Source organism: Akebia trifoliata, chromosome 2 (genome assembly GCF_017979445.1).
Source record: "Akebia trifoliata isolate Shusen 1 chromosome 2, ASM1797944v1, whole genome shotgun sequence".
NCBI classification, from domain to species: Eukaryota; Viridiplantae; Streptophyta; class Magnoliopsida; order Ranunculales; family Lardizabalaceae; genus Akebia; species Akebia trifoliata.
In genome coordinates this window covers 10,460,192-10,473,350 of record NC_141376.1, presented here as the reverse complement: position 1 = coordinate 10,473,350, position 13,159 = coordinate 10,460,192, and the positions used below count along the sequence as shown (strand labels likewise).

General features: G+C 33.1%; 2 long non-coding RNA genes across 9 annotated transcripts; both read right to left on the bottom strand.

The window, feature by feature from the left end:
• Positions 1 to 5,005: 5,005 nt before the first annotated feature.
• On the bottom strand, positions 5,006 to 8,764 carry LOC147409477 (uncharacterized). Of its 7 annotated transcripts, none has more exons than XR_015174047.1 (5): positions 8,665 to 8,764; positions 7,983 to 8,436; positions 7,012 to 7,107; positions 6,544 to 6,582; positions 5,006 to 5,094 (listed from the first exon to the last, which is right to left on the bottom strand). It is a non-coding gene; the product is annotated as an uncharacterized LOC147409477 (long non-coding RNA). The 7 variants fall into 7 exon arrangements; XR_015174070.1 differs by having other exon boundaries at positions 7,012 to 7,095; XR_015174067.1 differs by having other exon boundaries at positions 5,006 to 5,179; positions 6,544 to 7,107.
• LOC147409476 (uncharacterized) lies at positions 8,764 to 12,372 on the bottom strand. 2 transcript variants are annotated; one of them, XR_015174036.1, is made up of 5 exons: positions 11,752 to 12,372; positions 10,154 to 10,277; positions 9,746 to 9,986; positions 8,946 to 9,104; positions 8,764 to 8,869 (listed from the first exon to the last, which is right to left on the bottom strand). It is a non-coding gene; the product is annotated as an uncharacterized LOC147409476 (long non-coding RNA). The 2 variants fall into 2 exon arrangements; XR_015174030.1 differs by lacking the exons at positions 10,154 to 10,277; positions 11,752 to 12,372 and having other exon boundaries at positions 9,746 to 10,088.
• Positions 12,373 to 13,159: the final 787 nt, after the last annotated feature.

Below are 13,159 nucleotides of genomic sequence, written 5' to 3'. Positions count from 1 at the left end.
CAACACAAGGTCATCAAATGGGTTTGGGAGAATCACTATGTCTCTTCTGTGGTCCAACATAGGAGATCACTAGCATTAATTAGTAATGAACGTCATTGGTTCAAATCTTTAAAAGAATCTGTTTGGCTGATTTTCATTCTTTCTTTGTCCCTATATACACTTTAAAGATTCAACCCATTATGATAGATTTAATAACCTTATGAAGATTGACTTAATTACAAGTCGAACAATTATGGAGAATCTATATATAAATGATCAACTTAAATGATATTTAGTTTGATTGAACTAGAATATTTGAAAGTCGATCCATCTTTTTTGGGAATGATCTCATTGTGAGATTGTTCTCATCTTCTTTGCTATTTTTTACAAGGAAAGAGACACATAAGAAAAGGATTAATTTTAATCTATTTAACCACATCTTCAATCCATCATTTTGAATCTTAATTCCTCTGTTGCAAATCCTAGAATTTTCCTTCAAAAATCCTATCTTGTTCTAGTTCAAAACTAGGATAAAAACTTTTACATGGAATGTTGAAGATGCTTGTTTTTGAGAAAAGAAATAAAAACGGTTCATCATTTTAGGTTGAAGGTGAGGGTATTGAGATCATTTTGTATTAGTCAATTAGAGAATACTGAGATTAAAAAGGCATGTATATATATATATATTTTAAACTGATGGCATCGCCCCTTGACTTAGATCTTCTCTCTTAGACTAATGAAAAATGACTTAAATGCCCTTGTCTTAAATTGTTGTTGTAAAACCCTTGGATTTTCTCCTTAAAATCACTCATCTTCAAGCTTTATCGCTCAACCTTATTTTGCCTCCCTATAAGAAATTCTTGTCTTCACCCCTGGCTATGCGCATACTATTGGAGTAAAGACTCGTCAAAATTGTGGGCTATTTTCATTGCAAATTTTATTATTTGTCAAGGAAATTTTAAAGTATAAAATTACTATCTTATTTTATATCATTATCTACAATTTATTTCGAATGAATTAATGGATATATTTGAGGGTACTTTGCTATTTGAAAAAAAAAAAAAAAAAATCCCCCAAAGTCATGGTGCGCACAGTCTAGCATTGGCCTCTCAACAATCATCTTTTTCATCCAAAGATTTAGTTTGGGCTGTCAATTGCTAATTGAGCCCATTAGCCCGAACCAACCCTCCTGGAAAAAACAAGGTACATGGCATTGATATTGAACCCTCAAAGCATGGTTGAGTTCAATTTTGTAGTCCTTAAAATCAAGGATGGACTAGGGCTTAGTAGTACCTGGCCCGGCCCACAATAATTCCATGTTTCCCCTCTTATATCTCAATTCCTTCGTATCTTGCCCTCCTCCCTTTTGTTCCCGTAAATCTTATAATTATAACTATATGAGAAAGAATTGTGTAGCATTCATTTTCTTTTCTATTTGTGTTAATTTTTTATTATTTCTTGTGTAGTATATTGGGAAGAGAGTTAAATATTGGTTTACTTTCAAGTATGTTCCTTCGGTTCCAAATTCTTGGATCTTTCTTTCTTTAAGTAAAACTTTAGGCCCTTGTTCATTTACCAAATATAGATGCTTGAATCCATGGATGGTGTTATTAGAATTAAAAAAAAAAAAAAAAATTGGCTCAGAATTTTCACTCATAGGATCCAGGATCGACCAATCATATGAGCCTGCATGTATTAAATGGTGCATCCCGATCAACAAAATTAATTAAGAAATTAAAAATAAAAATAAAAATTGACAAGCCTAAACCCAAGCCCAAGTTATTTTGTTGTTCGACTTAAAAAAAAAACAACAACAACAACAACAGTGTGTCAAATTTAAATTAGAACTGATTTGTTCTTATATCAAATTATTATCATAAAAAATTAGATTATTTTGACATTTCTAAGCAAGAATTTAATTTGAAGAGCCATTCCATTCAAACCCAACTTGAAGTCAGATTGGTGATCTTCATTAAATGAATTTGAGCAAGACTATCTTGGCCTTCTGGCCCAATTACTTTTCCCATTCGCTTTTCTTATGATGACATTCAAATTTAACTGTCAGAAGTCTCAGGCTGACTTTGGGTTTAAAGGCCCACAAAGGGTTTGGCCCAAAAATCAATTGATTTTTCGGCCGAATACTGTTGCATTTGGACCTTTTGGAATATGGAACCAATAAAATTAAGTAAACAAGAGGGGCTCAGACCACTAGAAACAAAGTTAACAAAATAAAAAGCATGGTGACCAAAACAACTATGAGAGATCTTCTCTTGCCTAAAAATAAAATCCACAAAACTAGATCTAGCAAAGAAGAAAAAAAAACCCTAAAATATTAGACTTCGCTTTTCAACCAAAACACATTTGTTACTCTCTTTCTATATTTTAAAATGGTGCAAACTTGATAAGATTTTTAATTTTTATATTAACTTTCTGAATTAAGCGTGTCGACTACCATATTTAAAAATACATATAACTGATTGAGGAAAAATTGAACAAATATCAAAAGGAATGGTGAATAAAACGAAATGCTCTTGTCGAAATTACAAAGAATTATGAGGTGATTATATGAATGGGCTAAGGCTTGAACTTTGGAATCATTTCTGCCTGGTGGCCCCACTCGCTCCACCACCCCTCTCGATCTCCACTTTTTATCTTTCATTTTTGTCTACGCACCTCTTATAGTATCCAAAAACATCATTGGATGCTTAGGGATGTAGAGCACAAAATTTAATTTTTAAACTCTCAAAAAATAAAAATATAAAAAAATAAAATGAAATTATTCATTGTTGGTTTTGTATTTTAAATTTGGAGTTGAATAACCATTTTAAAAGTTAGAGGGGTATTACTATAAAATAAAAAAAGCCTATTAATAGGGTAAAAGATGACAAATAATAAAATAGATTAAAGGGGTAAAAGAGAAAATATAGTAGTAATTTAGAGGATGTGAAGAATAAATGAAATAAAATGGGTCTCAAGAACCTAGAGCTTGATGGTAGGGGTATTATTAAAAAAAATTGAGATTAAAGAGGTAAGAGATGAAAAACAATAAAGTCACTACGTCATATTGCGGGATCAACGACTGTCTTGAACAGTCGTTTGCGCAGTCGTTTTAAAAGGAGTCGCGATTAAAATGCGACTGCTGAAGAAAGTCGGAAAAAACGACGGCTTTTGACCGTCAAAAAGACCGTCGAAAAAAACGACGGCTTTAGTCCGTTAAAATAACCGTCGAAAAAAACTCAGAATTTGGAACGGCTTAAAACCGTTCCAAATCTGAAACCACTACCAAAAAAAATATACATTAGACATCGTTTGAAATCCGATGTCTATAAGACTGATGTCCTAAGTCTGAGACTTTGGACATCGGTTACAAACCGATATCTAAACTTTTGGAGGTTTAACAAACAATAGCATGGTCCTCTAATTCACCAATCACGAAATAATAATTAAAAAAATCAGAAAAATAAAAAACAAAAGAAAAATCATAAAATAAGAATATGATGGACATCCATATTGACTGAAGAACAAAAAAGAGAAAACTGAATCAATATCAATATTCATGAATTAATATTTTGAAATTGAAATAGAACTTTACATTAAATCGAAGAACATTCAGCAGAATCAGATCCTTGACTGGCTTCATTCTTGTTTGCATCAGCTCTCTTCCTCAGCTCCTTCATAATGGTATTCTCTGGATTGATCACCATTGTTTTCTTGCTTGATATTGATCGGTTGTAAAGCTTGCAATAAAGATGCAAAGATAAAGATTTGAACTAAGACTTTGGGCAAGTCGAATTCGTTCCACAGGGACAATGAGGATTCAAGGATTCATTCGGATAAAAATGCCAAAACAGAATTTAGAAAACAGATTTTTCTTAAAACAAATTGATTTGTAAAAATAAAACAAAGAAGAAAGTAGCAACTAATTGGTAAATGAAATTAAACTAACAATAGAGATTGAAGGTATAAGGAAAAGAGTTTAGAGAATTCAAGATTACCTTTGCAAGTTACCCAAAAATGCTAATTGATTCTAGAACATGACTCAATCCACGTAGCAAGTCATTGCTCGTGGATCGGAAGATGATTCGATATAACCATTGATTGGAATCCAAAAGTCTTTATGAAGGTCTCTTGTTTATGCAAGATTATCCGACTTATGCTTCCATTCATCACAGAGCATGAATGTTCTTGAGCTTATCTAAGTAACATTCATCAAAGCTTAGAATGGAAGTCTAAATTGGAAGATCTTATCATGAAGAGATTCATAAAATTAGCATAAAAAACAGAAGTAATGAATTAAAATAGCATTAATGGAGTGAACTTGCTCTGGCATTCTTGACTTCTCTAATGAGAATCTAGCCGATCATCGCAAGAATCATATTGCAACAATACTACAAGCAAGAAGATAGATGGAAAGGAAATGTAAAATAGAAATGCAACTTGATTCCTTTCTTGAAAATCTCTCAAAAGAGTTACAATAGAGCCAATGGCTTACTCTTGATGTTCTCACTACACTCAAAAGCTCACCCAAAGGAAAAATTACAGAGACTTAAAGAGAAGAAATCAAAAATTAGAGAAGAAGAGAGCAAGGAGAAGACCCATTCTCTAAAATCAACCCTTCAATTTATAACATTTGTATTCGGGTAATCGGGTCAACTTTTCGGATGATTTGCTTCGAACTACCCATTCAGTTACAACCACCGAAGCAATTGGAAGCTTCTGTGAAAATCTCGAGGACAAATTCCTCGAGATGACCGCGGCGCGGTCATGCCTAGCCACGGCTCGGTGACGTGGCGCCCAAATCCTTCGAGATTTTTCTGGATGCTTCCTTTCGACTCGTGTATTGTAACCGTATTTGTTTCGCTATTTGTTAGCTTCCACGTGCGCTACAATTAACACTAATATATCATTAGCTCTATTAATTTGGATAAATAAAATAATTTTGCAATTATTTAAAGGAACTAACATTTATGCAATGGTAATCTTAATGCAATTAAGGTCCCAAAATTGAATAATTGGGACCTTATCAGATATGTACCCAGCCATGCTCGAGTCCCTCAGAGCTGTGCCTTCATTGTCCTCTCCATGTTAGCTATCCACCCATACTCTCCATGTTAGCTGTTCACAAGACCCAATAAAATGTAAAGATGCAAAAAGACACCAAAATAGGATCTCAAGCAATACAAACACCAAGGTACCCCACCTGTTTGATTGAAACAAAGTTCGCAATAACAATTATGGGCCATTTACCAGCAGCAGATAAAATTTGTTTTCCAAGTTAGTTTATCAAATGAAGTCCTGAATAACGAGTTAAGCAATAATAAACCTATCGAAAGAAGAACAATGAAAACAATAATAAAGAAGAAGAAGAAGAACGAAATGAAAATAAATTATGTAATTATGGAATAAATATTGTTGTTCAAGATAAGGAAATATGGTTAATCATTTCTGGTTCCAAGGAGAATTGTCTTCTATGCATAATAATAAATCCCAAGAAGATAAACCAATGGAATGGCAGAAACATAAGAAAAATTAAAACAAAATCTTTTGAAGAAGGATGGGTAAAAAAGGGCATTAAGGTAGGTTAGTAATGAAGGTGAAAACTGTGGCCTGCTTAGTGGGGGCATTGGGGAATTTCTGTACTATAGTATCCATACTCGTAAATGAACTAAAGGTGCTAACTTAGCTATAAGTTGGTAAAGGAGTGTGGAGTGTTGATCCCACGACCTAGGTTCAATCCCATTGAGCTCACTTTTACTTTGACTACTAACCACCTCCCTTGCTTAGCAAAAGAAAAAAAAAAAACTATAAATCAACTTCATGTAGAACGTTCCCGCATCTACATGCATGCTACCACATCCCGAGAAAAATCCTAACACTTAAATCAGTCTCATCCTCGACTTTAATATTTTTATTAAAAAAAATATTATCTCTAAAAGATGGCTAGTGTGTTTCATCGTCCCAAGTCCCAAGTCCCATGTACTATTTTATTAACCTTCACCACAGGGCTACTCTCGTTGGGCTGTTATTATATTTGGGGCTATTCATGAATTCCTTCAAATATACTAACTTTGTTTAGTCTATATTTTTTTTAAATTTAGTTTTTTCCTATACTTACCACTCACCAATCTAAAATTTTTTATCCTCATCTATTCTATGATCATTCTATGAACACGTTTCTTAACTTCCCAACACTCAACTCTATGCTGCACGGCTAATCATATAGGTGTCTCATATTATTATTCCTGTAGTTTGGTCAGTACACTGAGATGACATAAGACCTATTTAAATGTAAGGGAACTAACTTGAAATAAAATCATCTACATATTCCTTATCAATTTTCCCATGGGACATTGCACCAACCTGAACATACACCATATGAGATTAGATACATGTTTCAATCAGTTATGCAGTTGCAATAAACAAGCACTAATGGAATAATAAACCCAAGAAAAGATGAGATACATATAAATTGACTTAATTGTTTTATCAAATTGAGGCACCAACAAGTCAACCTAAATATCAAAGTTGCAACAAGGACTCAAAATGTGATAGTGGCATGCATACCTCTTACAGGATGATTCTTGTTTATATGAGAAAAGCAATCTGCAATAACAGTGAGATGTCAGTATCATATAATTATAATTGTGGGTACTATTGAATTTTCTGCATATATGTATTACCATGTAACTCCTTTTTAGCCTTGTCAAACTCCTTATGTCAATACAATAATTTTACAAATCCTACATGAAGAAAGGTTTTTTGGATATAGATCTTGGGAGACAAAATACTCCATTGAAGGATTAAAGACAATATAAATAATGTGAAGGTTTGAGCTTATTCTTGTTATTGTTTAACCCAAATCTGGGATATCAACACAAACATATTAAGCTTCTAATATGTTTATCTTTATAGTAGATATTACAAATGCAACATTCCAAAACTCATACCAATCAAGAATCAAGAAAAAAAATATGAACAAGTAGTCGAGCAAAACGTAAAGACAAGGAAACTAAACCTGAGCAAATGCCCTACCAAGTTCAATTATCCTTGTTGTTTGTTGGAGACCACCTTCTAGAGTTCCAAGGGCGTAGTTTTCCACAACCCAAGCAAAAATTCCTTCATCGGTGACTATAACAATCATATGCCATTTAATAATAAGCTTCTAGACTGTGGAAAAAAGTCTGAAAACAAATTGTAAATGCAGAAATTGGACGATGTAGGGTTTTTGTTTTATATAAATAAAATTGGAGGTGGGATGTAGAATCTTGAGAATATTGTTAACCTATGAAGTAGTAGTTATTCTGACTAGGGAAGGCACGCAACAACATGTATTGCTAAAGTTACAGCATTGCTTAGTATAGGCATGGATTTAGAACTCTAATATTAAATGAAAGAAAGTTTAGCCAATCAAAAAGGCACTCAAATCTTAAGATATATCTAAATTCTTACATCAAAGCTTATAATGATCGTGACATCTAATATTAAGCTTCTAATATGTTTCCAATAGACTTTTAATTAATTATTTTGAAGGAACGGTGAAAACATTTCCTTTGTCCATGTCGCAATAAGTGGTATGCACTATGTGAAAAAAGCCCATATTTGACAGTCTTAGCCCGTCAAATATTTTCTTGTAGATTTTTTTTTTTTACGGCCATGGACTATCAAATTTTTAGAGAATTAACTTTAAAAAAAACAAAAAAAATTCCATAGAGTATGACCGTCGAATTTGGAGGTTTAACAAACAATAGCACGGTCCTCTAATTCACCAATCACAATAAACGAAATAATAATAAAAAAATCAGAAAAATAAAAAAAACAAAAGAAAAATCATAAATCAAGCTCCAAATTAAGCTAAACAACTCAAAATTTGTATTATAAATTGAAATTTCATTATTAAACAAACTTTAATAGAAGCAATTGGACACTAACAAATGAAATTGAGTCACATAGTTGCTTGGAAATAAAACACAATCAGAAGCAAATGGTCGTAACGCCTTTCATACCTAGACCCCAACTAGCACCATGTAAAGACCCAAATACCCCTTGTCTTCAATTAAAATCTGCCAAGAACACACCCATTAACCAAACTTCTCCCATCGTGGCAACAAAAAACACAATCTGCATTAGTACTCAACTCACGGCCAACCCAATAATAGACCTCAATAATTTTCACGCTAGAACACCTACAAATGAACAAGATTTAAATGGCACAAATTTCCAACCACATTCAATGCAATATCAACACCTATAGTTACTAATGTATCTTGATCTTTGCATAAAACAAAAAACCAATAAGAGAATAAGAATCAGTGCTGCATTTTTTCTTAAAAACCAATGAGATAAAGTATCTCTCAGTTTCTAATTCTAACACTACTAAATTCTGTCCCCATTTCTTTCAGCACTATAGGCCACTGGCACCGAATACATTGTGGGTGACGGCTGCACCTGTGGTTGTGGCTGTCCACGTAATCCAATCCAAGAATAAATAACACACACAAAAAATAATAGATAAAATAATATCTATATATATATATATGCTTGCATAAAAGAGTCACCTATGATACCATCAATAATTTTTATGGGATCGAAAATAAAATAATTTTTAAGTGTGTTGATTAAGAAAACATTTTAGCCTATATTTCTTAATTCGCATACTAAGAGGATCACACTTATTCTAATGGTTACCTTGTAAACAGGTCCAAATCCACCCTCTCCTAGCTTATTTGAAGCAGAGAAGTTATCTGTAGCTGCAGCTATGCTTGCAAAACTGAATAACGGCAACTCTTGTTCCCACCTTTCCCAAGTTTATTTACATCAGTGTGTCCATTAGTTGTAGCTTTAGAGCCAATAGACGAATCAAACAATAACAAATCCTGGTTTGTTTCCTTCTCTGTTTCAAATAGATGGACATTACTTCCTAAGCAAGGAAATTGATTCTTCATTTGCTGCCAAAATGATATCCTTACCTTTTGATTTGAGCTTTCTCCTCCATACGTGACACATGAAGGATATTGAGATAAACATTGTTATAAGAATGGGCACTCTAACAAATGCCCGTATATGCCTATTTCCCGAATCTGAAACCGAAGTCTTCTTTCCTTCAGTTGATGAGGGAATCTTGTTTCCTGAACCAAACACTAAGTCTTTGTTAGTCCAAGAATAACCATCACACATCAAATAATGTCAAAAAGAAAGGAGGATGTTAAAATGGCTGGAGAGATTTCCTCGTTTATTCTAGAATTCCTTCAATTACCTCTCCATTAAAAGAAAAAAAAAGGATTGCTAGGCTCAATATGCAAACAGGATAAAAATGGAAAATAACATTTCACAAAGGCACATATATTGCGTTTGACCACCAAATACTATGTCGAGTAGTGATGAGAGTGTTCACTAACGAAACCTCTCCCACGATTATAAATTTAGACCACATGGAGATGATTCAAGTCGTCATATGGCCATGATCGTACATGCTTTCAAATCTCTTATGCAATCCCACAATTTAGATAACCAAAGGATATGGTACAGCTCTAATGAGAAGAATAGTTGCATATATCATTTATTCTTTCTTGGGTAGTTTCCACAATATGGTATGGTTGTGAGGAGAATTTGACACACTTAATATACTTATAACCCAACTAAACCTTCCTGTCTTCTTACCTTCAGAATTAGAAAGCTTTGAAGCAGAAAATTGGAGATAGAGATTTCCTCCAACACTGTCACATTAGAAAACAATTGGGATTAAGAGAAAACAAGAACACATCCATACCTAGTTCAGAAGCTGCCATTCGAATGTAAAGATCTTGTCCAGCAACATTCATCTTTTTATATCAATAAGGTCACCGAACCAGATCACACAGCCAATACTTCCTCGAGTAATATACGGACTAGTGTAAGCCATACAAGAACAATTATTCAGGCACGCGACCCTGCATTCCTCACAAGACCACCTTTGATTCTGCCAACCACACCCTCACCCACCTTTGAGGAGCATAATGCTTGTTGGAAACCTAGTATATAGAAATCTCTTTGATGAAATTTATTCCAATCAACAAAAATAAAATATTTTAAAGTTACTAATCAGGCTAATATTTTGTTTAAAGTTCAAGCTACCAAACGAACCCAATCCCTAACAACTACACCTGAGAAGCTAACTGAATTGAGAAGAATCACTTACTATTTTCAGTAGCTAATGGAGGTTCCAGACATTTCTGGTGGAAAACACAATTGCAAGTCCCATCACACAGTATAATGTCATTTTTTGGAAAAGCATCTCGTAGCTTGCATTTTGCGCAGAAAATCTAAACATAAAACAAAAAGCTGTGAATATTCAACTCTATATATGAAAAAAAGGCAGAAATTTAGTAATAAACAAAACATATGTATCTCAAGTTTTTAGAGACAGAAAAGTAAACACTGGAACATCATTAACTATCTATCATGTGGTATTATGTATCCCAATGAAATCTGCAAACTATTTACTGAAATATTGGTCTCGGACAATATTTAAAACCATGGTAGAAATTGAAGAAGATTGAGGAATCAGACTCGAACATATTGAACATGTTTTCTGATTAGAGGATAAATTAATTCTTTACTATCATGTCGTGAGGTTTAAATTTAGAGAAGTATGCTCTATTTTAGTCGTGAGTTGTAACAAAGTATAAGAATGTGTCACCTACATTTAATCCTCGGTGTGAAAAGAAAAATAATTGATTTTCTTTACCTGCATGTATATATGATTACATGTTGGTTAAGGTAGATCCATATGATAGATTAAGATCTGATTCATATGATTTCCATAGCATGCCTACAATGATATACTTTTTCCGGCCATTGATCTAATGAGTTTTTGAGCCACTCTTGGTCTTGGTTCACCTTTACATTAGAAAACCAGCTTATTGAATTTAAGTATTTATTTTTCTTCAACGTGTAAAAGTGAACTAAACTACATAAATGTCCGCCCTATAGCCTTTAAATGAAAGCTACACAAAAAAAGTTGGGCCTGAGAATAAGGAGCGAACTTCCCATGACCTGGATATGTAATTGGAAAAGATAAAATAGGTTGCAGACTACCAATGTTAATTTGTCATTTTACAAGTTTTCCAAATCATTCCCCCAGAAATGAACAGATTAGAACTACTAAAGTCTTTCAAATATTAGTTTTAGATTAACTTCTAGTTGTTTAGTCACAATAGTGTTAGAAAACTCAATCGTGGCAAGGGATTTGTTGGTGGATCTTAGTTCTGTGAACATGATATGAATTATTACAATTAGAAATCAGAAGAATACTACAGAGATTGGAGTTCAAAATAAGAACACTTAAAATCGGAGATTTCAAAACATTCAAATTTCAAACAGACCTCCAAGGAAAGGAAATGATTTGATTGTATCTTTGAAAAAATACCAAGAAATCAGAGCGAATCTTCAAGAACACAATCATTTGCAGCAAAAACACAAAAAAAACATTGTGGCATTTATGGATGAATATGCTTCCACTAGACTTTAACAATCCAACTCAAAGAAACCATATCCATACTAAGAAATCTTCAACAACAGAACAACCACAAAAGACACAGATGCTTAAAAATCAAAATCTAACCGATTTTAAGAAGAAAAAAAAGCAGCGAAAGCAGATCTACAGAATAAAACCAATATAACCTATAAAAAAGCGATGAAACATTCAAAAAAGCAAGAAAATAGCCTCTTTCTTCAATTAAAAAATCTTTAATGCTTTCAAACATAAGAAATAATTTGAGATGGGCGAATCCGTACCTCTTTCTTCTTCAAATCTATTAAAGATGACCCTGGTAATTTGAGAGAATCGAGAGAGATCGAACCCTAGATCAATGATTTTGAAATCTGATCGCGTCTGGAAACCCTAGTTATTGTTCTTTAAAATCTGAGATTCTGTGAGTGAGAGATCGAGCGAAGAATTAATGTTCAAAACTAGATCGATTCTGTGAGTGAAAGAGAGTCGATCGAACGAAATCTAATGTGAGTGAAAGAGAGAGAACCGATCGAACTAAAACAAGTGAGTGAAAGAGAGAGAGTAGATCGATCGAAAACCAACGAGTGAAAGAGGGAGATTCGATCAAACAATACCGATGAGTGAGAGAGACAGAGAGAGAGAGTTTCGATCGTAGACAAACCAGTGAGTGAAAGAGAGAGAGACAGAGAGAGTCGAGAAACAGAAAGACAGAGAGAGTGATCGAACGAAACTGATACGAGTTGAGTCGATCGAATAATACCGATACGAGTTGAGTCGAACGAAAAAGCGTCTGAGTCGAGTCGAGTTTGAGGCGGAAAAAAACATTTTTCCCTGATTAGCGACTGTGGGAATCCGTCGCTTAAAACGACGGCTCAAAACTGTCGTTTTTCCGAAAAAACCGCGTCGATTTTTACCCATTATGACGTAGTGAGTGGATTAAATGGGTAAACGAGAAAATATAGTAAAGTTAGACGGGGGCATCATCTTTTAGGTTTAAAGAGGTAAAAGTGAAAAAAAAATAGAACTTGAGAGGTATTATTAAAAAAAAATTAAGATTAAAGGGATGAAAAATAATAAAGTGGATTAAAGTAGCAGAAGAAAAAATATAGTAAAATTAAAGGAGGTGAAGAATAAAGAAAATAAAATTGGTCCCATGATAGTATAGCTTGATGGGAGGTTTAAAAAATAAAATCGTAGATTAAGTAGATGATGGTTGTAGTTGATTAAATGTTCGTGTCACACACAATTGTTCTGATTCAAATGTGTTTTATAATATAAATATATATTAGAGTTCATCCGTACCTATAACATGAGCATCCTTTCTTGGGTTAAGGGAGTAAAAATGAAAAAAAAAAAATAAAGTTGAAGGTGTATTATTATAAATTAAAAAAAAATTAAGATTAAAAAGGTAAAATATGAAAAATAATAAAATGGATTAAAATGGTAAAAAAATAAATATAATAAAGTTAGAGTTGAGGAATAAATGAAATAAAGTGGATCCCAAGAAATTATACTTGATGAAATGGATATTATTAAAAAAAAATTGAAATTAAGTGTATGTTTGATTGCACATGGAAAATAGGGTGAAAATTCATTTTTCATGGAAAATGACATTTTTCCTATGTTTGATTGTATTTTTCCATGAAAATTCATTTTCCACTCCAATAATAAAGTCCACAAAAACATACATTT